We start from the raw sequence: 19,868 nt of genomic DNA on the forward strand, positions 1-19,868 counted from the left end.
TCGAGAGACACAGTGTTCCTTTATACGTTGCAAAAGCAGTGATTAATCGACATGTTGGAAATTGATCCAGAGTATGTGCTTCCAAGCTGCATATATGGACTTTCCTCAACTGTACAACTCTACATGAGAATAGAGTGTGAGAGAGTTTGAGGGGGTGTGCCATTAGTCTTTGACAACAGACATATGGACCAGCCAGAACTTTAATTTTGACTATCATAGCTATGCAGATGACGCACAGTTATAGCCAGCAGTGTCTCCAGATGACTACAGTTCAATTGCGATGTTGTGTCACTGTCTAAAACTGCTAAATAACTGGATGAGCCAAAATCTTCTTCAATTAAACCACAACAAAACTGCGATAATTGTTTTTGGCAATAATGAAAAGAGGATTGCTGTTAGTAAATACCTGGAGTTGCTATCTTTAAAAACCAAAGACCAAGTCCGAAACCTTGGTGTTCTGATAGATTCCGACGTACCTTTCAACAGTCATATCAAATCAATTACTAAAACTGCCTTTTACCATCTGAAGAACATATCCAGAGTGAAGGCTTGCATGTGTCAAGCAGACCAGGAGAAGCTCATCCATGCTTTTATCTCAAGTAGACTTGACTATTGTAATGGTCTTCTGACTAGACTCCCCAAAAAGAGCAGTAAACAGCTGCAGCTCATTCAGAATGCTGCAGCTCGGGTTCTGATCAGAAAAAAGAGGTCAGAGCATATGACTCCAATTCTACAGTCTTTACACTGGCTGCCAGTCAGCGTTATAATAGATTTTAAAGTTCTGCTACTGGTCTATAAATCACTAAATGGTTTAGGTCCTGAATACATGAAAGAAATGCTAATGGGATATAAACCCAGTAGGGCTCTGGGACCGACAGACTGAGGTCAAATAGTGGAGCACAAAGTCCAAAGCAAACATGGTGAAGCAGCATTTAGCTATTATGCTGCACACAAATGGAATAAGTTGCCAACAGAAGTGATGTCAGCCCCAAGTGTGAATGGTTTTAAATCCAGGTTAAAAACTCTCTTTTTTCATCATGCTTTTTAGAGTATTGGCATTTTTAAATGATATTTCTTGCACTGTACGCTGTTTTAATTGTACTTTTATTTTGTTTTGATTTCTTCTTCTGTTTTAAATGTTTATAATTAGTTTTTTCTTTGTTTTTAAATGCTTTTAATCATGTAAAGTACCTTGAGTTACCTTGTGTATGAAATGCGCTATATAAATAAATGTGCTTTGCTTATTAAGGATCATGTTTTGACAAAAGGGACTTTTTTTCCAAGAGGACCCCATTTTAACTAGGGTTTTAAATTGGACCAGAGCAGTCCAGTTGCAGTTGATTCAATGCCCTGGGAATAAAATAACTCAGTTTAATGAGAATATTCCCAGGCAAATTGGACAGTGATTTTAAATTAGATCGGCAAATCGGTGCAGTTAAGCAAAGCTTTTTTTTTTTTTACCTGAGGCAGCTGGCAAAGATAAAGCCCGTTCTTGCACAGTAGCACATGGAAACAGTAATTCTTTCCTTCATCACGTCTGTTGGATTACTGTAATGCACGTTTCATTGGAGTCTCTCTCTCCAGTTGGTTCAAAATGCTGCTGCTTGCCTCTTAACTGGAACACATAAGAGGGAGCACATACAGTAATTCCTATTCTGGCCTCCCACCACTGGCTGCCTATGCACTTTAGAGTTCATTTTAAGAGTCTTCCATTTGTTTTCAAATCTCTTTTTGGTCCACCTGAGCTGCTCCATCCCTGCTTGCCTGGCCCGTGCCTCAGCTCAGCTGACCAGGTGCACCTGGAGGTACCCAAGTCTAAGCAGAAGCTCAGAGGGGATAGAGCTTTTTCTGTTACTGGTCCAAAACTTGAATTTTTAAAATTTTCCTTGAAATCCAATGTTATTCCATGGCTGTCAACACACCATGAGGCTCTGCCCTTGTTTGTTTTTGTAGTTTTTCACTTTGTATTAATTAACCTTATATTAATGTTTTGTTTATTTGATGCTTGATTTTTATCTATGTACAGCACTTTGTTTCAGCTTGTTTTTTTTAAAGGGCTCCAGACATAAAGTTGAGTTGAGTGTTATTTTTACATTATCTGTAAAAAAAACAAAAAAAAAACATTGGTTAATACTGTGACAAACTGATTCGATGCTTTTTTTTTGGTATCAGGAAAAATAAACCAAAAAATATGAATTATGTTATTTTCATTCAATATCTAATTTTGTGTAAAATAAACATTTGTCACTGAGCCTTACAACACATTCTCTCTCTCTCTCGCGCACACACACACATATGAATGAACAGCAGTGTATGCTAATTGAAACTAGTGCAGTGGGCAGCAATGACGGAAATCAGAATCTATCACAGTGCAAAACACCAAAAGTGATTCATGATGGCGGCCTACATGCGGACACCAATGGGAATACGTTTGGGGCGGTGGGTTGTGGTTCCATCCGGGGAACAGGAGGTGGCAAATCATGAATGGGAATCAAAAAAACACAAGTGATGCGCGCGGGTGCGTGTCTGTGAAGGTGGGTAGTCAGCGCATTCACGTCAGAGAACAACCGAGGACGTGATTGAGCCCCGCCTGAGCCGCGGGTAGCGGAGTGACTCCTCATGAATCACCTCGTTATGGAGTCACTCATCCAACTCCAGAGAAACAGAAGGACTATATAACCAACACACACACAATTGTTTCGACAAACTATCCCAAATAGTAAGTACTATTAGGTTAAATCAGAAGAAACATGATGTGCCGTTGCGTGTGTGTGTGTGTAGAGCGTACTGTTTCCGTGGCAACACCGCTGGTGCCGCCGCCTCGTGTGTTGTGCTGCCCAGCGAATGGTTTCCTCGGCAACGAGCTGGCACGCAACTCCACTTCCGGGGTTTCTCGTCAATGAGGTGAGCGCGTCGGGTTTTTGTTTTGACAGTCACCGACTGCTCGTTTATTATTTTCTTTTCTCACCCCACCCCCACGTTGCGTCAGTGTAGTTTGTGTTTGTCACCGTACTCGTTTCCGTGCTATATTTGTGTGGGCACGCGCGAAGCTAGCAGACGGAGCTAACCTAGCTACTCCACTCCACTTTATTTACAGAGCACTTTAAAAATCAAACCGCACCTAAAACAAAGTGCTGTATGTAAGTAAAAATCGAACGTAAGACAAAATAAAAAACGACATCATATAATATATATTCCCATACAAATGGATAGATATTGTTCCGTAGATAGATAGATAGACAGACATTTTATTCATCCCGTGAGAGAAATTAGATTGTCACAGTCGTAATTTTCACAAATATACACTCGTATTGGCGGCACGGTGGATGACTGGTTAGAGCGTCAGCCTCACAGTTCTGAGGACCCGGGTTCAATCCCGGCCCCGCCTGTGTGGAGTTTGCATGTTCTCCCCGTGCCTGTGTGGGTTTTCTCCGGGCACTCCGGTTTCCTCCCACATCCCAAAAACATGCATTAATTGGGGACTCTAAATTGCCCGTAGGTGTGACTGTGAGTGCGAATGGTTGTTTGTTTCTATGTGCTCTGTGATTGGCTGGCAACCAGTTCAGGGTGTACCCCGCCTCCTGCCCGATGACAGCTGGGATAGGCTCCAGCACGCCCGCGACCCTAGTGAGGAGAAGCGGCTCAGAAAATTATGATGATGATAAACTCGTATTCTTTATACCGTAACAACCAACAAGTGAAAAAATCCCGTACGATATATTGCACCATGCATAAGAGCAGCATTTTGAATAAATTAAAATAAAATCTCATCTACGCAAGACAAAAAAAAGTAACAGAATATTAAGGTGTTGCATATTGGTCTTTGGTAAGTTATAAATATTGTCCAATTATGTTACAGCAATAGTTCTGCAATGGGCCTTATGCAGAACATTACATGACCAAACGGGAAAACAGATTGGCCGACTTCCTGTGTGCGCAGCGATAACTACGTGCTGATGACATGATAGACTTAACAAATTAGTGTGATGAGATCAGTTATTGTTAGCTTGCACAAATATAATGTAAGAGGAGAGTAACATATTTTGGAATCAGCTCAGATTATTTGCTTGTTGTTGGCTATCTATAGATATACAGCATTTGCACTATTTACTTACTACCTGTAGGTCACAGTATCTTGTGTTTCATTATAAATAAAAGTTAACAAAGCTAATATTGGCAAATAGACACATTGCATAGCTTTGTATTCACATACAGTACATTAAGTAAGATGAAGTATATAGCTTAAGAACTCGCTCAATTTTTGTGGCAGGAGTTTTATATGTCGCCTTGCAAATGTGATGGACATCGGATATGGTCATCTTTGGTTGCTTTTGAAGACATGTCAAATGAAGACATTGTAGGTGCGTTGTCCCGGTCTTCTACCTAAGGTTTCCGCCAGTTACCGAAAGCAGAAGTAAGTGCTTTGTCTTGTTTTACCGAATGTGGAAGTTGGTTGTACATAAGCCCTTATAGTGCAAAAACGGAAGTATAATAATAATTGACTTTATACTATATGTTATTACTTCGTAACTAATAGTTTCTCTAACTATTCTCTTTGGCATTTCGGCCCATGAGTTTGTTTTGTTGTTTGTTTGCACATGGGTTTGTTTTTGTTGTTTGTTTGCAAGTGGTGGTAGTCTAGACTCCAGCCTGGCCAGGCCAGGTTCAAACAGACCCGGCAGTGTTGTCTTAATTCCCCCTCCTGACGTGCTTTTGTTTTGCTTGCTTCCCTGTCTCTTAGCATACTTTCGGGAAGTTACTAGCCTGCGCCGCGCTCATGAGGCCAGTCCCTTCGCTTCCCATTGGAAGGCTGCGCCGTGTTTGTCTGCTTTCCCTGCCCAAAATATGCGTTGCTATGCGACGGCGAGGCCTGTCCCACTTCACAGTGGTTTTGTTTACACCCATTCTGGCTCTAACAATATTACATAAACCCTCAAGGCTTCCCCTCCCCACCTCTGTGAGAGAAATATGATCGTCCCAGACTCATTAGCCAACCAAATGTCCCGATCCCTCTCTTTTCTTTCCCCTCACTGTTGTGTTCACTCAGCATTTTTCATGAGCTCCACTCAAACTGCGGTTATGATCTTAGCATGAAGAAGACTGTTTACAAGAAAGCGTAACTTTGAAGTCAGCCTTTCATTAAATATCCCATTGCAACGTGATCCATCGCGGCTAAATATTCACAAGACACAGCTTGTGTAATACTGACACCATTTCATGTTTATTTCCGTTTACAGTATGTTCATTACAAAACCTTTCATATAGTCAACTCATATAATAATTCATACACTAGTAGTTGTCAAAGGACAGCTGGGAAATTAGTTCTGTTAATTGTTCTTCCGATGTTAAACAAGCATAAAAGTAAGGAGTTGTTACATAATTGTTTACAGAAGGCAAAGTCATTGGGTTTATGTACTATGAATCAGTAGTAATAATAATAATGATAATGCATTTCGCTTATATAGCACTTTTCTAGACACTGAAAGATGCTTTACAATTTCATGCATTATTCAGTCACTCCTCAGTCACACCTGTAAGCTACTTGTGCAGCCCTAGCGGCACGAAACCATGGCTGTCATTCTGCGCCAAGGGCCACTCCGACCACGACCAAACAGTCAACCAAATTCATCCATGGGCAATGCAGATTAGGTGTCTTGCCCAGGGACACAAGGACGACATGCGCTAGGGCGGGGATACAAACCGGCAACGCTCCGGTTGCAAGGCATATACTTAACCTCTGTGGCGCGCCGGGCCACAGTATTCCTCTTGGGAGAAAAAAAATCAAGTGGAGATGGGTGAGTACCAACACCAGGTATCGATATCGGGCTGGTACCGGACTTATTTTAAGGTATCAGGTATTTGTAAAGGCTACTGATACCAGCCACCAATACTAAAGGAAAAAAGAAAAATCTGATCAATGAAGGAGCAAGTCTTCCTTGCCAGTAGTTGGTGCTGTACTGCGGCAGTTTGACACATCGGAGTATCATCATGTGCGTCGGGAAGAAAGAAAGGTCTTTGTTCACAATCATCTGTCATTGTGAGATACCACGAGTACTTTTATGTATCAAAAGTACTCGTGGTATCAGTACTCAGTATCAGTGAGTACTCAAGTAAATACTTGTACTGGTATCGGTTTAAAAACGTATTTTTATATATTATTGCAAAACGGTTAAGCATGACAAAAAAGTTAGTGGAGCTGTTGTAAACAACATGCCAACCCGCAAAGTATCTGAAACATTCTTTGACACGTTTCAGTTAAAACAATGTAACAGGATGTTCTTATGGATGCCTTATTTGTTATTCTCGTGCATTTGATTCACATCCTAACATTTAAAGACGAACCAAGGTCGAATACTTAGTTTTGCAAGCCCATATTACACTGCCAGCATTTTGGCGGCTTTTCTGGTGTCTCTATTCTGTATCAATGGCCAAAAAAAACCTCGACAATTTTCTGCCTTCGGAGGTAGCATTCGACCTGTAAAAGAGGCTTGATGACATCTGTGTGTAAGGGTATTCTGCAATGAAGGGCAGGGCAGTGACGTTTAGCACCCGACACTCACTTCTCCTGCCCTATTGTTGTATTTGTTTTCTGTCAATCACTAATTCACTACTGTAATCCATGTTTGTGCTAACAAAACCTGCAAACGAGCCCAATCACAGCTTGTCACATTTGCCCATCCTGTCCCCCCGCGTTGTGTCAGGACTATCTTGTTTTTTCCACGGTAGCCTGATACCTGGCAGCTGTGGCTGCAGGGAGCATAGTGTAAATATTAGCTTTACATGAATGTTTTTGATATGTGGGAGGAAGTCCATGTACCCAAAGAAAATCCACACAAGGATGGGGAGGGCATGCAAACTAAGATTCGAACCTGAGAACTGTGAGTCAGACGTGCTAACCACCAGTTCACCACGCTGCCCTAATGTTTACATGACCACTATGATTGGCCATCACTACCCACTCCTGTGGACTTTATGCTGACATTGTTGCTCATTGTTTGTTTCAAGAAGCACAATAATATCCCGAGCTTGCATTCAGCTTGGTTGAATTGAGGCATTTTCTTTTTGTATTTTACAAGGACCAGATGCTCCGGATCCCAGACTCCCACAGTTGCTCTAGGATCACCCAGTAAGGACAGTTAAACCGCCAACAGATCCACACTGACTAACAGGAACATTCCCATGGCTTACTTCAGTGTCGTCGTGATTGCAAAGAGGCAGCTCGCGTCGAGCAGGCTTTTTGAACATTCCAGTTTTTCTCGTTTCTCACTCAGACATCCTGCTCCTCGTACAGTTTACTCATGCACTGTTTCGACTAACCTACTGGTGTTTATGTGGCATCACCTAGAGCAGAGCTAAAGTTAAAAATGAGCTTGTGAGCACACACAGACACAGCACAGATTTACCCTGACCTAAATAGTGGTTAGAACATCAAAAATGTGCATGTTTCATATCCTTGGGCATGAAACAAAACAAGCCATAATTGATGTGCCTGGTAGAGTAGTTGACCTCTTCTGATTGATTTCCTTGGATAGCTTTCAGTTCAGTTCATCCATCCATCCATCCATTTTCTGAGCCGCTTCTCCTCACTAGGGTCGCGGGCGTACTGGAGCCTATCCCAGCTGTCATCGGGCAGGAGGCGGGGTACACCCTGGACTGGTTGCCAGCCAATCGCAGGGCACATAGAAACAAACAACCATTCGCAGTCACAGTCATGCCTACGGGCAATTTAGAGTCTCCAATTAATGCATGTTTTTGGGATGTGGGAGGAAACCGGAGTGCCCGGAGAAAACCCACACAGGCACGAGGAGAACATGCAAACTCCACACAGGCGGGGCCAGGGATTGAACCCGGGTCCTCAGAACTGTGAGGCTGACGCTCTAACCAGTCGGCCACCGTGCCGCCCCAGTTCAGTTCAGTATACTTTATTGTCCTCAAAAGGACACTTGTCTTGCAGAAATGAATAAAGACAGTTAAGACACTTTGTGAATGATTGAGTTGAGACATTACTCAATGAATGCAGTCCAAGGCCACTATTGGATTTGTTTGCAGTAGTTTTCAAAATGTATACACCAACCTAAAAACAATACTTCACTCTCCAAGTATCACCGTGACGATTAGCATTAAATACGTAGTGTAGTAGGCCTAAGAGTTAATCAAAATCAAAGCAGAGGTTTTAATCCTAAAATGTATATTTAACATTATTGTTAGTCACTGTAACATGATACACCGTTTGAACAGTCGCACCATGTTAAACATAGGAAAATGGAAAAAAAAAAACTACTTAAATAGTAGTTTTTCGTCATTGACGTCGAAGCAATGATTCTCAACTGGTGGCTCGGGACCCAAAAGTGGGTCACGGACTTGCACTGTATTTTGGGTGAGTCACGGACAGCTAGTAAAAAATTACATTAGTCGTATTTAGGATTGTGCATCGTTGGAACGATTCCAAATGTTTCTCGATTCAGATTCTTTTAGGGGGCTGGGTCAAAAAAGTTTGCATGGTTTAAATAAGGTGTGTCCAAATTATGAACATCCATTTTCTTAGCAGCCCGCAGCATAGACTAAAATAAACATTTGACTCAGGGTTCTTTATAACCAGTATCAATATCACCTATCACCTACGAGGTAGCTAAAAGTTAAATATAGCATTTGTAATACACATTACTGCCACCTACAAGACTGTAGTGACCAGCCTTGATCACCAGTGTCATGTTTTCAATCAATGAAGTTTTATCACGTCAAATGGTTCATATGTGCACGTTTTGACTTCCTGTTTTAACCATGTAGCCTTTTATTTTGAAGGGTACGCACTAGAACTCAGCATTTTGGCACGAACGGTAATTTCACACGACACCGGTGAAAACAAAAGTAAAACGAGGCGGCATGAAAAAGAGTTATGAATGCAACCAAATGCTCTCTAAAACGTTCACTCCTTTACCTACCCACCGATGAGGCACAAGGTTAGTGTTTGTGATACTGTGAGACAACGTTAATGTGAATTTTGTCCCAATTCACTGTGATGTAAAGTTGCTAGTTTGACCTTTGGTGAAGTTTAGCTCAATGTTAAGGTTGTAATGCGACTGTTTCTTCTTTCTTTCCAGTATAGTAAAATAATTGATATTTTACTTTTGTGTCTGTCATCAGCTCTTACGTTAGTTCGAAGACTAAAATTAATGCTAAAAACCATCAGGGCAAGAGTGCAACCCACCGTTTAACTTGTTAGCTCCCTCAATGTTGGCATAGACATATTTTATTGTTTCACACCCAATTAACTTCACTGAAGTTCCGGGCCGTGTAGGCTGAGGCTCGTAGCGAGAGGAGGCACGTCATACTTTTACTGTACACATCGCGAAAGCCTCCTTTGCACAACATAATCTTATTCCAAGTGTTGCACTGAGGTGACTGGTCATTTATTTTGACGCTTAAGAAACGCTTTTGCCGTTTGGCACAGCAAGTCTTTGTGCTTGGTGTTCTTCGTTGGTTTTTGCCACTTCTTCGAAGTTGGTGGACTGTAGGCATCAAATCTGGGAACCGAAATGTTTAAATCTTAACGATTCCGGTAGAACCAGAATGTTAGTCCCGGTTCCAATTGGTTCTCGATTCTTGATGGCTAACCCGAGTCGTCGTATCCGTACTCTGATTTTTTTTTCATTACAGTACAAAGGAGTACCAAGTTCCCACATGGGGGTTATTTGGGAGTTATTAGATAAGCAATAAGAAATGTTACTCACTTTTCCTCTAGTCAGTAGTTTACTTGGTAAACAAATGGCATGCAGCTCAGCCTTTGGCTAGGAGGGAACATGGCTAGCAGTATGCTTTTGGCGGTATGTTAAACTAATTTGAAACAGAATTTAAAAATATAACAATGTACATGCAGAATCGTAGATTTTACATCCAGATCCATTTTTTTTTGCTGACATCAGACCTATTTCCGATCTCAAAAATCGGTTTGGGATGCGCCTAATTGTGCTGTTTTTATTTTATTCTTTTTTCCTGTATTGTTTGTTTGAATGTCATCTTTATCTTTTGTTGTAATGTGTAAAAAAAAAAAAAGGCAAAGATTTGGCCATTTTTGCTGATATGAAAAGGGCTAATATAGGCTGGCCGATTAATTGGTCGGGCCCTAATTTCTGACGATGGCACGTTGAAATCTCAAGTACTTTGATTCGGGCTGCAACTGCGTCAGTCATTACAAGGTTGATGCAATAAAAACTTTAAAATAAATATTAAAGCCATAATTTATTAACAATTGTGATTATAGAGTAATGATTATGTTGTGCAATTGAACAATATGCAGAATTATTTTTGCCCAATAACATAATATACTGCAATAACTGTCCCGCGGTAATGTTCTTGACAACATTTTGAAAATATGAGAATTCAGACAAATGTGGACAAATTGTTTTGGAAGTGAATTTCTGTCGGTTGGCAGCTATCTACATGTGTTTTAAGAGGCTATTTTTCATCAAAAATCCTTTATTTTTCTTAACTTCTATAATATTGAGTCGTGACTTTGCAACAATGCGAAAGTACGGGTCCCAGGATGACAACACTGGTCTATAGTTGTCAATTGGAATCCAACTGTTCACTGTCATTGACATCTGTCAGCATGAAGTACGTTTTTTAACGGGTGGACGTGGACAAGGGTCTAGCCCAGCTAGTCTGTGAATTTAAAGTTTGGAAACAACTGTAATGATATACAGATCCCTGTAAATGGTGACAATGCAGCACTTTGGATTTGAGATCAGTATAGCTTTTGAGTATAACATAAAGATTTAAGGTTGACTGATGGCTTTTTCCATCAATTATGAGTGAGAGAAATGTCAACACATTGGAAACAGGTTGAGGCACCTTACACTCGAACAGAGCGTGTACACTATTTTTCCAAATGTATTCACTCACCTGCCTTGACTCACATCCCATTCTAAATCCATCCATCCATCCATTTTCTGTACCGTTTATGCTCACTAGGGTCGTGGGTATGCTGGAGCCTATCCCAGCTAGCTGTGGGCAGGAGGCGGGGCACACCCTGAATTGGTTGCCAGCCAATCGCAGGGCACATATAAACAAACAACAATTCTCACTCACATTCATACCTACAGACAATTTACAGTCTTCAATTAACCTACCATGCATGTTTTGGGATGTGGGAGGAAACCGGAGTACCCGGAGAAAACCCATGCAGGCACGGGGAGAACATGCAAATTCCACACAGGTGAGGCCAGTTTTGAACCCGGGTCCTCAGAACTGTGAGGCAGATGTGCTAACCATCAGTTCATAAATCAAGGTTCATAAAGAAGACATGGATGAGAAAGTTTGATGCGGATGAATTTGAGTGGCCTGCACAATTTTGGGATTATGGGAACCGCGTGGCTTTTCTGTCATCATGCTAGCAGCTACTAGCCCAAACGGAGCGTCCTTATTGTTGCCCAACCTCACTGCTTTCCGCTGTTCAGGTAAGGGGAATGCTTGTTGCATGCTACTTTATACCGCCCCAGCTACCTATGAGCTACAGCTAACTTGGCTGAATATGATGCCGAGCCGCGGAGGCGAACGTCGCGTCCGTTGTCAGCAATGCTAATTGCTAAGCTATCGTGAAATCGCAAAACACCAAAATAAGCAATTGTGTGGTACAATACACTTGTCACATTGGTCTGGCTGGAACTGCGTTATAGCAGAGATGAGCTAACTTTGAATTGCAAAATAGCAGGCAAATTTGTGTTTCTAGAGGAAAATACTGAAATATACGATGGTAGACAGCTACACACACCGGAAACAAATTAGGACGTCGCCGATGCTACGTCACTTGAGAAAATGAGCCTATAATTTAAAAGTACATTGATATAATAAATCTTTATCAGATAACCTTTATTAGTCCTACAATGTGATAATTTGCATAATTTCAGCAGCAATAGTGGATACAGGAAATACAAAAATAGCATGCATGAGAAGACATTTAGCTGCAAATGCATCCGCCAATCCAAGGTTGATGCAATAAATACTTTAAAATAACAAATATTGAAGCCATAATTTATTAATGATTACGATTATAGAGTAATGATTATGTTGTGAAATTGAACAGTATGCAGATTTTTAAAAAATCCAATTACATAATATACTGCAATAACTGTCCCACAAGAATGTTCTTGACATAATTTTAAAAACATGGACATTCAGACAAATACTAGGGGTACATGTCCCACACTTTGAGAAACACTGATGCAGTGTAACCACAATGTCACATTGATTTATTGACATTTAAAAGTTCTGCTGATTGTGTAGAGATGATTGTTGTATAACCATGTCTTGAAGTAAGGGAGGGAAAACGGAGTGCACAACTTGGCTGCAACGAGTAGAGGCGATGTTGATTCAGTCTCAACTATGGTGAATAAAGAAGACACAATATGGCGTCAACTGTGGGAAGGTGAGCTGCATCCATGCTATGGCTGTATAACAACTCCAGGCAGCGTTATTCTGCGCAGTAACGACCCGATTCTCCCATTCTATTAAAAATAATACTTAAAGAAGCAATTAAGAGAAAGTAGACTTCTAGTAGCCACGACTTGTACACTATTGGCTTGTGGAAGTTTATACAGTGCCACTCTTGAGCTGAGTCAGATTTTTGTGAAATCATTTTAATTACAACTATTTAGTAATTACACAGTTGGCTTATCGCAAGGTACTTATTAAAAAGTTGGCGGTAGCATCCCAGTAACCAGGACGATACAGCCCCAAAATAATCAATGTGGGTTTTTCTTTCCTGCTCTGATCGTCAGCAGTGAGGCGCAGTGTGCCCCGGTGGAAGGCCTCGCATTACAATGCACCGAGCATGGGAGTCGAACGCCTCAAGTCAAAATGCATTCAGTGGGTTTCAGTGTTCCGCAGCCGTCATGAGTCACACATAAGTAGCGCGTCAATGCTAGCCTACTTTCAAGCGGCTCGCTTCTACCCAAAGAGTGAGAGAGGGAATGAGATCAGAGCTAGAAACCAATGTGTACATTTGGATAAATTATGATCTGGTCACAATGAGCAGCTGCTTTTAAAGGAAATGATGTGTGTTCGCCCTTCCCCGGGCATGTCTTTGACTGCTGACATTCAGACCTGTCACTGCAGTGAAAAAGGGCTGCTGTCGTGAGCAGTCCCAGCAGCTCCTGACAGTGTGTCAGCGGGCCAGCACTCACTGGCGGCCCCCAAAACTGCGTAGATACTTGCTATATTTAATCCAGCCATCTGTAGCCTTCATTATTTACACCTGCGCTCTACCCACCCTGATGGATTGTTCTCACTCATGCATTATGTAATTTGATTGGCAGGTAAAGGTCTCACATCACACAATAGCACCTCGAGGGCAGGCCTTATTTTACATTTTACTTATCCTTTTATTAACCAGATAAATGGTTATTGAGAGATAAAATGTATCTTTCAAAAGCCAAGAGGCAGCAGAAATTATACAGTACATAACACGATAACATTCATACAATAAATAAAAATGGACTAAAAAATAACAGTGATATTAAAATGTATGGCATCTGATTTAAAAACGGTGACAAAGCCCAAATGTTTTCGATTACATAAATTCTGTTTTTTTATTTGTTCCAATTTTGCAGGCTTTAAGAGATTTTTTGGGCCTCTTTAGTGGATTAATGACTGTTAGCTTCTTTTCAGCCGAGTCAGGTGGCAATTGGCAGCGGTGGAACCAAGTCATTGCTTTGCAAGTCACAAGACAGTCTCAAGTCTTTGCCCTTAAGTCCCAAGTCAAGTCGCAAGTCGAGACAGGCAAGTTCTGAGTCAAGTCCCATTTCAAAGTGTAGGACTTGTGACTTGACTTTGAATTTGCATGCATGATAGGTTGATTGAAGACCAAATTTTCTGTGTGTATACATATAGCCGAAAAAACGTCTGGAATTGGCGGTTTTCAATATCCACTTTGCGTTTTTTCGGCTATGTGAGAGACATTTTGAAGTCCGTCTTGTTTTCCAAAGTCTGTTCTTTTTTGTTGCATTTCCTGATATTTGGATTTTGGTGCGTGCTAGTATAGATTCTTTCTGCATATGCGTGAGCAGCTATTTTCGACAAATCCACTTGGGCAAACTCTTCCCCCCACCCGTCTCATTCATGCACATATATTCTGTCTTACTTTCTAACTGTTTCTCCACCTGCTCCCACTGCAGATCACAATGTCATCTGCAAACATCATGGTCCACGGGGATTCCAGTCTAACCTCATCTGTCATCCATCACCACTGCAAACAGGAAGGGGCCCAGGGCTGATCCTTGATGCAGTCCCACCTCCACCTTCAATTCGTCTGTCACACCTACAGCACACCTCACCACTGTTCTGCTGCCCTCGTACGTGTCCTGTACTATTCTAACATACTTCTCTGCCACTCCAGACTTCCGCATGCAGTACCACAGTTCCTCTCTGGGTACTCTGTCATAGGCTTTCTCTAGATCTACAAAGACACAATGTAGCTCCTTCTGACCTTCTCTGTACTTTTCCATCAACATCTTCAAGGCAAATAATGCATCTGTGGTACTCTTTCTAGGCATGAAACCATACTGTTGCTCCAAAATACCTGTTGCCTCCACTACTCTTTCCCCTAACTTCATTGTGTGGCTCATCAACTTTATTCCTCTATAGTTCCCACAGCTCTGCACATCACCCTTGTTCTTAAAAATGGGAACCAGCACACTTTTCCTCCATTCCTCAGGCATCTTCTCACCCGCTAGAATTCTGTTGAACAAGCTGGTGAAAAACTCCACAGCCACCTCTCCTAGGTGCTTCCATACCTCCACAGGAATGCTTGCATTTCTTTTGGGATGTGGGAGCAAACCGGAGTACCCGGAGAAAACCCACACGGGCACGGGGAGAACACTCAGTCGGGGCTGGGATTTGAACCCCGGTCCTCAGAACTGTGAGGTGGATGTGCTAACCAGTCGACCACTGTGCCGCCGCTGACTATTTACTGTTTCACAAATAAATTTAATATTTCTGAAAGGTTTTTATATCAATTGGTATTTCACTATGACAGAGAGGAAAAGATTGACAACATCCAACTACACACATAACCTCTAAAAATTCTAAAACCATAACTGTAAATATTCATTCAATCATTCATCTTCCGTACCGCTTATCCTCACTAGTCGCGGACATGCTGGAGCCTATCCTAGCTGACTCTAGGTGAGAGGCAAGGTACACCAGAACTGGTCGCCAGCTGGGCACAGATAAACAAACAACCATTCACACTCACGTTCACATCTCCGTGGAGTTTAGAGAGTCTTCAGTTAACCTACCAAGCATCTTTGTGGGATGTGGGAGGAAACCTGAGTACTTGAAGAAAACCCAGGCAGGCACGGGGATAACATGAAAACTCCACACAGGCGAGGCTGGATTTGAACCCGAGTCCTCAGAACTGTGAAGCAGACGTGCTAGCCAGTCGTCGACCGTGCCGCCAGTGTAAATATTTATTTTGCAAATATCTTCTGTTTCAGCCTTCATTGCAGAAAGACAAAATGCTGGTTGTAATGTCACGGCAAACAATAGAGGGTTTTTTAAGGGTCATTAGTTACCCCAATAAGACAGGGTGGACAGCAATTTCAGGGATGCAAAATGTTCAAAATGATTATAAAAATAGACAATACATGATCAAAATGACTTGTTTTATCAAATTACTTGTGGACAACAAAACCATGTTTTAAAAAAAAAAAAAAAAGGTATCATTTTACCACTTGTTAGATACCATAGTTAGCAGAGGAGTGTGTGTGACATGCCAAAATCACGTATATCCCATGGAAAAAAACGTACAAAAGGAAGCAAACACATATTAAGAGACTTATCACTGTGCTAGTATGTGTGCACCTATAATAAGACCTCAGATTTTCATTATTCTGGTACATTTTCATGATGACTGAGTTACAGTATTCTGATGAGGACACCAAAGGTCACTCATAGTGATATTGACCCAACTTGTACTTATACTATGACAAGAAGTAATGTTAAACTGTTAATTAAAACATTGCCTGTACAGTTAAAAAAGGTTCAAAGATGATGGCAGGTTCGACTCAGGAGCACATTATTCCAAATATAATTGATCTCAGAGGGAAATGTATTTTTTTTAAACTAGTAACTTGAACAGCACAGTAGAAAGGGCCTCTAAAAACAGGTTGCTCACTCGCACTTAACGATTTCATTGGCGGTCTGTAGCTACAGGATGTTTATAAGCACACTTGCGCACACACAAACAAGTTGAGCTTAATGTGTTAATGAAGTCATCAAGTGAGTTTCAAGCACGCTGCTGTGGGGCATTTGGTGTACAGCACGCAAGCAAGCACGGCTGACGACAGCAGGTTGATATTTGCGCTATGACAATATCATATCTCTCCCGTCCGTCTGTGCGCATCGACGCATTCAGAAACACTTCATTAGGTACACTTGCACAATTATACAAGAGCTGTATTACAAAAGTTTCGATTGGCACAGTCAGAGAAATACTGCGGTACCATGACTTACGAGTTTAATTTGAACTGTGAACTCATAATTTACTTGTACAGTGGTCCCCAGCAAAATTGCGGTTCAGCACCTACTCGCAGATTTGTTTTCAGTTTTTGAAAACTTTTTTGGGGGGGGAACCAACTCTAAAAACGCTTATTGGTGGTTTGTCCTTGCTAAATCAAGCATTTGGGGGGTTTATCAAAAAAATAAATAAATAAAATTTAATTTAATTCTATGCAATCTCAATGGCCATCAAAATATCCATGGATTTTTGCTATTCGCGGTCCGGTGCCGATCCCTATAATAGCGGGTGTCTACTGTATATCAAATTAATGTATTTGTCCACATTGAAATGATTTAAAATGCCATTAATATGCCCCCCCCCCAAAAAAAAAAAAAATAAAAAATAATATAAAATTGTTTTTGTTACGTTTTTAACAAACAAACGTAGTACTGCATTGTAAAATCTAATAACGTAATAAAACTTAATAACATAGCATGAAAAGCAATACATTTTATGAAGTGTAATTAAGTCACACAAACACATTCATGTGTTGATGTGTGCCTTTTTCGTGAGTGACGTCAGGAGCTGTAGTTAGTGGTGTTGGCTGTTGGCTGTTGACCACACAGTTAGCTCACTGTGAGTTGTGTGTTTGACTGGTTGGCCCGTTCAATAAACGGCTAAAAGTTCATGGGCAACTGCCATTTTTTTTTTTTTTTACTTCACTCAATTGCGGTAAGTAAGTTGCAAGTTGGGGCACTCGTAAGTCAAGGCACTACTGTATTCGTTTCACAATACAGTGAATTATGATTATTATCCATCCATCCATTTTCTGTACCGCTTATCCTCACTAGGGTCGCGGGCTTGCTGGAGCCTATCCCAGCTATCTTCGGGCGAGAGGAGGGGCACAGCCTGAACTAGTCGCCAGCCAATCACAGATTATTATTACAACTATTCATGTAAACTTTTTAACTTTTGTCTAAAAACATATAACTTCTTTCTTGAAGAAATGACTTTTATTCTTGAAAGATGAAATGAATATTTCTTGTAATATTTCATTTTTATTCTAGAAAACAAAACTACTTTTTCTCATGTTTTTTTTCTCATGAAATTGTACTTTTTTCTTTAAAAAAGTGATTTTGGGGGATTTTCTTTTCTCAAAAACCAAACTTTCATGAAAAAATAACTTTTCTTGTAACTTTACATTTCCCCCCTTTTCACTGTGGACCAAATATTCATTTGTAATGATGAATATATTGATAGTGATTTAAAAATGTTAAGGTTAAAAAAAATGATACCACTTTCATTTTCTGGGAATAAACTGCCCAGGTATTATAATGGGTGCCCTGTCAAGAATTAAATTTAATTGACATGTATGAAACACAGTAAATACACTTTCATAAATGCTTGATTTTAACGTGTATTTAATGTTATATTCCATATTTACTCTAAACCTAAATTGGGAATTGCAAGTGCCAAACATGCCAACACACACTCTTGATACCTTTAAATACCCAAGCTGTGACCAGCGCAATCGCGCCGCTCATCAAATTTGTGCGTGAGCAAGCTCGGGCTAAATTTACAGACAAGAAGCCGACTTACGCAATAGCACCACCACCTTCCGTCTTTACAATGGCTTCGCGCTCACACTTGCATTCAACCATAAGCAGCCCTCCTCAGATGCCACCCCCACACTATACATTACAACTCTGCAAGTGCTATTCTTGTTTTGGCGGTGACGGCCCCCGCCTCTGTGGCACAAGAATACCACCTCCGAGAACAGACGCCAATCTCACTGTCAAAGCATCATCACATCCCACGGGACAGCTTGGAGAGGGAGGCAGGGAGTGCAAGGGAGAAGGTGGAGGGATGGGAAGAATCAACACAGGGAGGAAATAAAGGGCAGATCACAAATACTATTTTGTGACGTGAGGGGGCTACAGGGGATATAAAAAGTGTACACACCCCTGTTCGAATGCCAGGTTTTTGTGATGTAAATATGAGACCAAGGTAAATTAAGCCTATTTGTAAACATTTTCCACCATTAATGTGGCCTACTGTATAGCATGTAGAACTTAATTTAAAAAGATGTAACCTGTAAAATGATCTCTTTAATAGAGGGGAAGTAAAAATAAACAACTGAGGTAATGCAGTTGCACAAGCGTACACACCCTCTTACAGCTGTGTTACGAATGAACCAATCACATTCAAACTCATGTTAAATGGGAGTCAGCACCCACCTGCTGCCATTTAAAGTGCCTCTGATTAACGCCAAATAAAATTGAGCTGTTCGAGTAGGTGTTTCCTGACGTTATCATGATAAAGTCTAATGTGATGCAGTTAAAGAAGCATACATTATACTTGATAGATCATGATTGAAAACAAAATACTGGGGCAGCATGATGGACTAGGGGTTGACATTTTTCTAGAATTATAAAAGGTTCTAGAAAAAAATGATTTGTTTATTGTATTATTAACAGTATTAGATTATATTAACATGTATTTATTCTTGAAAAATAGAGCTTTTAAAAAGAAATCTTGAAAGATGAGGTTTTTTTTCAAGACTTTCTTGAAAAAATATTTCCCTTTTTTTCCTCAGAATGTTCTAACTTTTTTGGAGAAAAATAAGACATTTATTGAAAAGAACATTTTTTCCATTTAGTATCATCCATCCATCCATCTTCAACACCGCTTATCCTGGTTAGGTTCACCCCGCTGGAGCCTATCCCAGCTGACTTCGGGTGAAAGGCGGACTACACCCTGAACTGGTCGCCAGTCAGTTGCAGGGCACATATAGACACGGACAACCATTCGCACTCACATTCACTTTGTCATTGAGTGGGAACTGAACCCACGCTGCCCCCACCAAAGTCAGGCGAGTGTACCACTATACCATCAGTGACCCCTTTTAGTATTAAGACTTTTAAAATCATTTTTCTCATCATATGGCTTTTTTTTCACTTATTTATTGCCTTTTTCCATCATAGACAAAGTGACTTATTTTCTACAAACAAAATGTTTTTTTCTCATAATGTGATTTTTTTGTTTCTGGAAAAGATGCATTTCCACAATGTTATGACTTTTGTTCCAGAAATATAAAACTGGGCGGCACGGTGGCGACTGGTTAGAGCGTCAGTCTCACAGTTCTGAGGACCCAGGTTCAATCCCTGGCCCAGACTGTGTGGAGTTTGCATGTTCTCCCCGTGCCTGCGTGGGTTTTCTCCTGGCACTCCGGTTTCCTCACATATCCCAAAAACATGCATTAATTGAAGACTCTAAATTGCCCGTAGGTGTGACTGTGAGTGTGAATGGTTGTCTGTTTGTATGTGCCCTGCGATCGGCTGGCAACCAGTTCAGGGTGTACCCCGCCTCCTGC

At 41.0% G+C, this 19,868-nt stretch overlaps 1 long non-coding RNA gene across 1 annotated transcript; it reads left to right on the top strand.

Annotated features, from left to right (window-relative positions):
- The first annotated feature begins 2,774 nt into the window (after positions 1–2,774).
- Positions 2,775–16,457, top strand: LOC133405044 (uncharacterized). The gene is made up of 3 exons (XR_009768914.1): positions 2,775–2,904; positions 14,172–14,348; positions 14,711–16,457. It is a non-coding gene; the product is annotated as an uncharacterized LOC133405044 (long non-coding RNA).
- Positions 16,458–19,868: the final 3,411 nt, after the last annotated feature.

This window comes from Phycodurus eques, chromosome 7 (assembly GCF_024500275.1).
Source record: "Phycodurus eques isolate BA_2022a chromosome 7, UOR_Pequ_1.1, whole genome shotgun sequence".
In the NCBI taxonomy this organism is placed as follows: Eukaryota; Metazoa; Chordata; class Actinopteri; order Syngnathiformes; family Syngnathidae; genus Phycodurus; species Phycodurus eques.